General features: G+C 38.1%; 1 protein-coding gene across 4 annotated transcripts in view; it reads right to left on the bottom strand.

Annotated features, from left to right (window-relative positions):
* Nucleotides 1–291: 291 nt before the first annotated feature.
* Nucleotides 292–10,899, bottom strand: part of LOC126268154 (transmembrane and coiled-coil domains protein 2) — a 201,442-nt gene continuing 190,834 nt past the window's right edge. For all 4 annotated transcript variants that reach the window (XM_049973700.1, XM_049973696.1, XM_049973697.1 and 1 more), the window contains one exon: nt 292–4,516. The gene's annotated coding sequence lies outside the window, so the exon portion shown is untranslated. The remainder of the gene's footprint in view (nt 4,517–10,899) is intronic.

Here is a 10,899-nt window from a genome sequence, read left to right as displayed (position 1 = left end):
GAAACATGATTTTAAGGCATCAATTCCATGAGTAAAGAAATATGTCATTTAATGATAGTATAATACAAAAAAAAAAAAAAAAGAAAAAAGTAACAACATTTATATATGTCAGAACATTTATCAGGTGGAAATTCTTATTTTTCCAATACATCATACTGCAGTATAGAGTGGCCAAAATGTCTTGACAAGATTAAGAAAAAAGGCAAAACTACATATGAAATTATGTTTCACTGGCATTTAAAACTGTCAAGTGATTTAATTTTTTTTTTTATAATTTGAAATAGTGTATCAATATATAACTGAATCTTTGCCTGTTGAAAGGGATCACAATATGATGCTTTTGGACTGCATATCAAAATGAACTGTAGAAGAAATATGAATGAAGTTAAAGACAGGCGTTTCCTTATGCACACTGACACAGTTGACATTATGATGACTACAATTCTAGTAAATGTTCCAACATGCCTCCTTGCGTAACTGACATTAGTTCAATTTCACACTGGACACTGCACACTGCACAATGCACAATACCAGCCTGAAAAGTCTATAATTCTGACAAAAACCATTGAATGCACCATTGTAATTTAATTAATTTCATAATATATCCACTGTATGAAGATAAGATGCAAAAATACATCAGATTCTGTATTGTAATCCTCATAAAAATTAAGGTAAATCTCTTAGTTTTATGTGAATAATTGAAATTAACAGCAGACTGGAAAGTTTTCTTTTTAAAGTGAGGCTCTAAATACTTTTAGTTGAGAAACATTGGAAAACACACACACACACACACACACACACACACACACACACACACAAAATGTTCACCAATTTCCAGTGTGAGTACCATGAGCTCAAAACCAGTATGACGCTGATTCTGTGTATTCCTTGTATGGATACAACCAATATTCAATATTCACTGGGAAGCATGCTAGTATAATAAGACTGTGTGGGAAGGAGTTTGCCTAAGGTCTGTTTGACATGTTGCACAAAATAATACTGTACTACAGATCTAGTGCTCTGAAATGCACAACCAATAAAGCTAATTTTTTTTCCTTTTTTTTTTTTACAGACTTGTTGCATGAAGAAATTACACAATCAAACAAAATACTCACACTGAAATTTTAATTATCTGTTTGAATCAATTACCCCAATCTGGAACCTATATTACTACTTTTATCTTTTCTTCTGAAAACTAAGCTGCAATAAATCATTTAGTTTTCCCCAACACACTCACAGTATCAAATATTTCTGAAACTTTCTAAAATAATTTGAGAGGCTGTGATAGCAGAAAGACCACAAAATTAAAGATTTGAAAAATATACTGGTTATTCAAGCTAATATCTAAACTTTTCAGTTAATAAAACCAACCAAATGTGGTTGGTGACATAAAATTGTTACTGAAATATGTTCTGAAATTGGACAAAGGTTAGTAGTGTGCCGAACTACAGTGTACTTGTACAAACACAGACAAACTTTAATAAAAAAAAAAATAAATAAATAAATAAATAAAAAAACAGGGGAAGGGAGGGGTGGTAAATGGCCTTGTTATTTCGTTCTATCATATGTAAGAAATCAGACTGATAAGAGGAACTCTTTATTTTCCCCACCTGCCAACACACAATTTCATAAAATGTGATGAGCAACACTTGCTAGCCAAATATATACATTTTAAATACAGTATCAAAATCCTGAAACATTATGAAACAGACGGATAAAATATTTATATCAGTGATAACTGAATAGTCACACAATGCATGTATTTGCACTGCATTTACATAAATTATTATTCATGTACCTTTTTTCCTCTTTCAGTTTAGTTCTGGCAGACTGCCTGTGAGAGACTAATGCAGTTATGTTGTTAATTTATATTAATGAATCAAGATTAGGTCTCTTCATTCAATTTTTCCATTTAGAATTCAATGTATGCCTTGGAGTTCCAAAGCCATTAATATATTTTTATCTTGCTTTATGCTTTTAAGTCATACAGCTACACTTCTCTCTGCATCTTTCCGAAGCAAACTTGATACTGTTTTTGTCAATACAATCTAAGCAAATTTATTAGCTGAGTATTTCTGAAGCAACTTCTCAATGTTATGAAAAATACTGGATGTGCTAAAGACAGGTAATTGGTCTTAAAGACTACAAACCTAAAAATCAATCCATACTTAGGAGATCTCTTCTCCATCATCCACATAATTTACATGTTATTCTTGATTTATTCGTGGCATAAAAGTACAATTCCTGCTTTGCTACTGCCCGTACACCAGCTAAACAACTCAACACTACAACTTAATTCACAGAAAACAATTTCATGGAAATTTGTTGAAGATACCAGAGCGAGAGTTGCTCCTCACCGTGCCAACAGACAGCGTAGTCAATCAAACCGGTATATTTTATGAGGCATCTGTGATTTGTCTGTTTATTCAGCACCAAGCTCCATGGAGTAAGGGTATTAAAATGCCTGTATTCTACCCTTAATAAAAAGTTTAAAATGTGCGTTAGTCTAAAACTTTTTTGAGCAACTTGCTTTCATGACTTATTCTTTGGTAGAAATGTATAATGTTGATATACATGGTTAAATACTTTTAAATAAAGTGGGGACATACAGTTTCATTAATATGTGCATCTAAATTACTACAATACAAAATACACTTTATGTAAACCATACATGTTTCAATGGAAACTGAGATGAACAAAATAATACTGTCATATCTTTCCAAGTTTGATCACCTCTAAGATCAGAAAATCTATAGACTTATTTAGTTAGGTATACCATATTGTTTGTTAACTACCTGCACTGTAATGATCTTTATTAATCCTTAACAATTTTCCGAATGGATAAATGAAAACAGTGCCTTTTTAAAGAAGCATAAGAAATGCCTAGCCAGACAAATAATACAAATAACGGTTTATTTGTGAGCAACAGGACCCATAAAACAAGAAATTATTTAAAGATTAACAAACATTGACTTTTACAAAATATTGGAAATCATAAAAAACTAAAATCATAACATGGACGTGTATAGCATACTTTAAAAATCTCAGCTAATAAGGAGAAATAAGAAAGGAAAATAGTTTGGCATGATGCTAATGCAGTCATTTTTCATTTTGCACATTTTTCCTTCCTTTTCTTAATTTAACAGAAAGAGATGGATCAGTTTCCCAAATTAAAAAATTTCTCTCTTAATGTGCTGACAAAAGCTGTATCCTGATTCCACTTCAATGAAAACATATTTATGTTTGAATTATAGTGTATCACTTCCAGAATTTTCAAGCACTTACTGGCAATGATTCATTCTTTTATCCGTAACTCAGAAGTAACAGAATCTCTCAACACTATTACAAAAGAAACACAAAAATTGAAGTCAGCCAGTTGATGTTACAAGTACCAATATCTTAACAAAAATACATTGTTGGATAAAGTCTGAAAATCTGAGAATAGCACATGTTTGATAGACAACTATTCCTTTACACAACAAAGCAAACAGGGAGTATAATATATTAAACACTTAACACTTTATGCCATGATAAAGATATCTCATATGTCTTCCAAACTAGTTATGTGCAAGGGCCACTAAAACACAAGTCACAGAAAATTCACAGCCAGTGATGCTACTGAAGCAATTCCAAATGCCTACAGAGGCCCAAGCGAGCTGGAGAGGTGGGGCAGTAGGGTTCCACCAAATTTAAGACAGACATTTAAATAGTATGTGCAATACAGTTCTAAAATATTCTAACACACCAAACACACACAACTCTCTCTCTCTCTCTCTCTCTCTCTCTCTCTCTCTCTCACACACACACACACACACACACACACACACACACCATGAATCATATATTTTCTAAGTAGAGTATAATTACTAAATAAAAAATACACAGATAAATATTTAAATAATTGAACACGTTTTACAATCAATCTGGTTTGGCTACTTAAATACCTTTTAAGCTTTTAAAACTTCATTCACTGAAGGTGTAGAAATAGCAACAGAATGTGCTTTGTGTAATATTTACTGCATAAAATGTTAAACTTATTTAACGAGATTCAATTATACAGAGAAAGCCATTGTATTATTTATCACATTGCTTTAAACTGAAAGACAGCTTTTAATACTCTTCATTTATCTGAATGTTCACTTTTGCAGACTGCCAAGTGACCACATGAAAACAATTCAGCTTCCACTGCAAATACTATAGAAAATTACAGGAGATCAATTTCAATGGTTCTCTCTCTCTCTTACACACACACACACACACACACACACACACACACACACACACACACACACGAAAGAATAATTAAAAATTCTTAGAAATGTGCATATCTTTACATAATGATACACAAAAATATAGTATGTACACTCAATCACACAAACAGTCAGACTCTTCAAACTAAGCAAGCATAGTGTGATGCAATGCAGTACTATTCCTCTGACTGTCCAGATGCAAACATTGACAATCCTCCATCGTAGCACCAGTGAGGGCGAAAAGCAGCAAGTGAGGTGCTGCTAGTCTGGAAGGGAGGAAAACACTGTTAAAATCTAGTCAATAAAATGGTACACCTATGCAGTAAACAAGTTACCTAAAGTGAAACAAGTAACTGTAAGACAGAGAGGTCATTCAAATATAAGAATGTCACAGTTGCAGTCAAAACCAGTCAGTATCAGAGAAATAATGAACTACGTACTATCCAAGCTTCGGTGTTATGGAGAAAGATGATGAGTTTTCCAGACATGTTATGACTTGTCTTCATTTTTATAATATTAGAACTCTTAACAGAATGACTAAATACCTAAAGGCTGGAGTTGTTATTTGCAAGTGTAGACTTCATCAGCTCTAGCTGCTTTCAATTAAATTCTCCTTGAAATGTGACGTCGTTCTGCGGTGTTGGAAAACATGCCACTTTGTTTCGGCTGGCAGCCTCCAAAATTGTGGCAGTGCATTTAATTTCTCCTGTACCAATCACCACACGATTTCAGTGTAATATTATTTCATTTAGAATTCTTACCCCTCTATTCCTTTTCCCATATGACTTTCTAATAGTTTAATAAAGCGGAGTGAAAGTTCACATGCCAAATCTATGACAGCCCAGTTCTTAATTATGTGCCTGTACAGTAAAACATTCAGTACTTCCACTATAAAGTGATTGCCTTACATTGTTCATGTAACGGCTTCTCACCCACTCATGCTTTTCCAGTGTGGTATTATCTTTAATTTACTTTCTCAACAGATGGCTTGATTTGTTGAGTGGAAACTGACATCTACTCAAGCTCCCTGAAGAGTAGACCTGATGATAAAGGCAATTTTATCAATACTTTCTAGGCTGTGAGCAGTTATACACAGTGTTATTGATCCCAGGGTACATGACAATCTCAGTTTCTACTTACCAGATTAAAGCTAATCTCAATGCTTCAAATTATGAATTTCAATTCAGCCTGCTCTCTGCTGTCTTCTCATTTATATTTACATCATATAGGACTAACATGTAATCTAAAACTTATAACTCATTATGTGGCTGGTGACTAGCAATATCAGAATTGTTTGCATCTATAGTAAACCTCCAGGTCATGTATGAAGCATATGGCCCCAAAACCTTTTAAGACCTCAAACACCTATGATGTATATATGCAGACTGGAGCAACAAATGAATATATGTCCAATGCCAAGATTCAAACCCAGGTCTCCTGCTCACTAGGAAGATGTGCTAAGCACCATGCCACCTTGGCATGGTATATTGAGGAGGGAGATGTGCTAGGGTAGTCTGCGCAGTTGTGCATAATCACTGTGGTAGGGTGGCTTACTGGTTCGCGCATCCGCCTGGTGAGCAGGGGACCTGGGTTTGAATTCAAGCATTGGTACAAATTTTCATTCATCACTTCAATCTGCTTATGTAAGTCCTAAATAATATCATAGATATCACAATGACTTTTTTTGTTTGTTATGGTTTTAGGGCGCAAAACTGCTACAGTCATTAGCGTCCGGTCTGTGACTTAGGAAATGGTAAAAAAACCAAACTGGAAACCAGCAGCAATGAGAGCAAAACTCAAAAAAAAAGTGTGGAAACTAAAAACAGAAGGAAAGCTTAAAAAAACACTATAGAAGGGGGGTTGTTTGTCCCCAAAAAGAGCTTCAAATGACTGACATCATCTCACTGACACTAATAAACTCAAGAACACAATTGGCTGATCGTGCGTCATCTGCTAAAAGGGAAGGCAACAACTGTAGACGGGCGCGTAACAGATTAAAATAGGGGCACTCAAGTAAAAGGTGTCTCACTGTCCACAGTTGAGAGCAGTGGGGACAAAGCGGGGGGAGGATCGCCACTTAAAAGATGTCGATGGCAAAAAGACAGTGCCCTATCTGGAGTCCAGTTAAAATTACCTCCTTCTGACGACGACGAGTTCGGGAGGAAGAGGTCTAAGCACAGGGAAGGGCTTTCGCATACCACACTATATTATTGGGAAATGTCGACCAATGTGCATGCTATAGAACAGTGACACGAGGACAAGAAACACACTGTAGATCGCCTGAAGGGAACCATGCAAACAGCAGGCTGAAGAAGAGACTGCAGCCTTGGCCCCTATATCGGCCGCCTTGTTTCCACGGATACAAACATGTCCTGGGATCCAGAGAACACCACAGAGAACACCCCCCCCCCCCCCCCCCCACCATGTGGAGCAAGTGGAGGCAGTCCTGAATCCGGTGGACCAGAGGGTGGACAGGGTAGAGAGCTTGGAGACTGAGGAGAGAGCTGAGCGAATCTGAGCATATAATATACTCTGATGGCGACGGATGTATTGGACAGCCTGGAGAAGAGCGCCAAGTTCCGCAGTAAAAATCTAACACTGGTCGGGAAGCCAAAATCCATTAGGGGTGTCGCCGACAATATAGGCACTCCCAACACCAAATGATGTTTTTGAGCCATCATTGTAAATAAATGTGGCATCCTCCATTTGTGCGCAGAGAGCAGCAAATGCCTGACGATAAACAAAAGAAGGGGTACCATCCTTGGGAAACTGACAAAGGTCACGGAGCAGGAAGGTCAGGGGCCGGAGCCAAGGCAGTACTGTACCCCACGTTGTCAAGAAAGTTTTAGGAAAGTTGAAGGGAAGAGAACGTAACAGTTGACAGAAGCGGACTCCTGTGGTAGTAGAGAGGAAGAGTGGCCTGACATCACTAAATCCACGTTGTTGTTGTTGTTGTTGTTGTTGTAGTCTTCAGTCCTGAGGCTGGTTTGATGCAGTTCTCCATGCTACTCTATCCTGTGCAAGCTCCATCATCTCCCAGTACTTACTGCAACCTACATCCTTCTGAATCTGCTTAGTGTATTCATCTCTTGGTCTCCCTCAATGATTTTTACCCTCCACACTGCCCTCCAATGATAAATTTGTGATCCCTTGATGCCTCAGAACATGTCCTACCAACCGATCCCTTCTTCTCGTCAAGTTGTGCCACAAACTCCTCTTCTCCCCAACTCTATTCAATACCTCCTCATTAGTTATGTGATCTACCCATCTAATCTTCAGCATTCTTCTGTAGCACCACATTTCGAAAGCTTCTATTGTCTTCTTGTCTAAACTAATTATTGTCCATGTTTTACTTCCATACATTGCTACACTCCATACAAATACTATCAGAAACGACTTCCAGACACTAAATCTATACTCGATGTTAACAAATTTCTCTTCTTCAGAAATACTTTCCTTGCCATTGGCAGTCTACATTTTATATCCTCTCTACTTCGACCATCATCAGTTATTTTGCTCCCCAAATAGCAGAACTCCTTTATTACTTTAAGTGTCTCATTTCCTAATATAATTCCCTCAGCATCACCTGAGATAGTTCGACTACATTCCATTATCCTCATTTTACTTTTGTTGATGTTCATCTTATATCCTCCTTTCAAGACAATATCCATTCCGTTCAACTGCTCTTCCAAGTCCTTTGCTGTCTCTGACAGAATTACAATGTCATCGGTGAACCTCAAAGTTTTTATTTCTTCTCCATGGATTTTAATACCTACTCCGAATTTTTCTTTTGTTTCCTTTACTGCTTGCTCAATATACACAGTGAATAACACCATGGAGAGGCTACAACCCTGTCTCACTCCCTTCCCAACCACCGCTTCCCGTTCATGTCCCTCGACTCTTATAACTGTCATCTGGTTTCTGTACAAATTGTAAATAGCCTTTCGCTCCCTGTATTTTACTCCTGCCACCTTTAGAATTTGAAAGAGAGTATTCCAGTCAACATTGTCAAAAGTTTTTTCTAAGTCTACAAATGCTAGAAACATAGGTTTGCCTTTCCTTCTAAGATAAGCCGTAGGGTCAGTATTGCCTCACGTGTTTCAATATTTCTACGGAATCCAAACTGATCTTCCCCGAGGTCGGCTTCTAACAGTTTTTCCATTCGTCTGTAAAGAATTCGCGTTAGTATTTTGCAGCCGTGACTTATTAAACTAATAGTTCGGTAATTTTCACATCTGTCATCACCTGCTTTCTTTGGGATTGGAATTATTATATTCTTCTTGAAGTCTAAGGGTATTTCGTCTGTCTCATACATCTTGCTCACCAGATGGCAGAGTTTAGTCAGGACTGGCTCTCCCAAGTACGTCAGTAGTTCTAATGAAATGTTGTCTACTGCTGGGGCTTTGTTTCGACTCAAGTCTTTCAGTGCTCTGTCAAACTCTTCACGCAGTATCGTATCTCCTATTTCATCTTGATCTACATCCTCTTCCATTTCCATAATATTGTCTTGAAGTAGTCGCCCTTGTATAGACCCTCTATATACTCCTTCCACCTTTCTGCTTTCCCTTCTTTGCTTAGAACTGGGTTTCCATCTGAGCTCTTGATATTCATACAAGTGGTTCTCTTTTCCAAGAGGCATCGAAAAAAATGTTATGGGCCGGATTAGCAGGCGTGTAAGATAAATGGCTAACATAACGACTCAGAAGGACAGCTCGCTGATTGGACAGCGGAGGTTCAGCAGTCTCAGCATAAAGGCTTTCCATAGGGCTGGTGTAAAAAGCTCCAGATGCTAAATGTAATCCACGGTGGCGGACAGAGTCGAGACGCCGAAGGATAGACGGCTGAGCAGAGGAGTAAACTATGCTTCCATAGTCCAATTTCGAGCCCACTAAGGCGTGATAGAGGCAGAGGGGGAAAAAAAAAAAAAAATACACACACACACACACAAAATTAACACAGGCATTCCTCAGCAGAGTGTTGTACTCACCTTTTGGGGCCTGTTCGGGTGAAATCAGGACATTATTCTGTAGGGCACATTGACCACTTTGCAGCCTCCAGTGTCCTGATGAAGAACCTGGCAAGGAGGGTGTCCTGGAGTAGGTGGGGTGGGGGTGGGGCGAAGAGATACTGTCCTCCTTCATTCCTTCTTCAGGTCAAACACACTGATTCTATTTTTTTCACTTTGTTACTTATCAACTTGAGAACCAAGTCTGAATTCCTTCTTGCCATATTCCTATGTCTCCATCATTGAGACGCTTCCTAGTTGCCATGTCAACAGAGATATTCATTGTGGAGAGATTATAAAGTTTACCTCAGTGACCTGGACAAGGAACAGTGCGCACGGAGGCATGCCCACCCGCCCCCCCCCCCCCCCCCCCCCCCACACACACACACACACCGAGTGTACAATCGTGCACATGATTTCAAGCAGATGTGGGAAATATCATACAAACAAAATGTTGTTGTTGTCTTCAGTCCTGAGACTGGTTTGATGCAGCTCTCCATGCTACTCTATCCTGTGCAAGCTGCTTCATCTCCCAGTACCTACTACAACCTACATCCATCTGAATCTGCTTAGTGTACTCATCTCTCGGTCTCCCTCTATGATTTTTACCCTCCACACTGCCCTCCAATGCTAAATTTGTGATCCCTTGATGCCTCAAAACATGTCCTACCAACCGATCCCTTCTTCTAGTCAAGTTGTGCCACAAACTTCTCTTCTCCCCAATCCTATTCAATACCTCCTCATTAGTTACGTGATCTATCCACCTTATCTTCAGTATTCTTCTGTAGCACCACATAGATTGTTCTTTTTAGGAGTTAGTTTTGTCTTTTTTTTTTCTTTCTTCGAGGGAAGGAATAAAGGGGCCAGCTTTCAGAATAATCCAAAGGCAAGAGTGACAAGCTAAGATGTAGAGTAAATGGTTTTGGAGGAGAGTAGCGACAGGTAGAACCATCAGGCAGGACAACTGTCCTGATAAAATCAGGAGTCTGTAAGAGTCTGGTAGGGGATGTACAGAGAGGAAAAAGTAAATCAGCAGGGAGAAGTTCTGGAGCACTCAAAACAATAGTGAAGAAGCTGTGTTTTGCACTTGATGGGAGTTTATGGAAAAGTTACCACAGAGAAGGGAACTTATACGAGTTTTGGGTGGACCCAAGGAAGGGTGGACCCCAACTACTTTATGGTAAAAGAAAAGAAAAGAAGAAAAAAAAAGGTTGGCGAGGCTATGAATTTAGAGGAAACAGTACTTGACCCCTGGAAGGGCAGTGTTGAGAAATGTTGTAGAGTATTATTATTTGCACAAGGATAGAGGCCGTGAATAAGAGAGCATTTCCTATTGACTGATTAAAAGGAATTATTTAAGTTAAGTAATTTTCCTGTTTCTGAGGATGCAATGTAATCACAGAGTGCTCTGATGGTTGATTCTAGAATTATATATAATATTTATCTTCTCCAAGACAGAAAGAGATTTTTGTGATAATGTGTAACGAAATATGTGTTAATGATAAAACCAACCACAAAGAAACACTTACCGCAATGAAAAACCTGGAAGCGATAGTGACGTTATTGTGTGTAATTATGTAACGCTTGCATAATAATTAAAGATGAATGTGTGTTCAAGACATCTTTTCTCTTAGTGCAAGGATA

The sequence above is a fragment of the Schistocerca gregaria genome, chromosome 4, assembly GCF_023897955.1.
Source record: "Schistocerca gregaria isolate iqSchGreg1 chromosome 4, iqSchGreg1.2, whole genome shotgun sequence".
Lineage (NCBI taxonomy): Eukaryota > Metazoa > Arthropoda > Insecta > Orthoptera > Acrididae > Schistocerca > Schistocerca gregaria.
The sequence above is the reverse complement of the archived record's forward strand: the minus strand, read 5'-3'. Positions and strand labels throughout refer to the sequence as shown.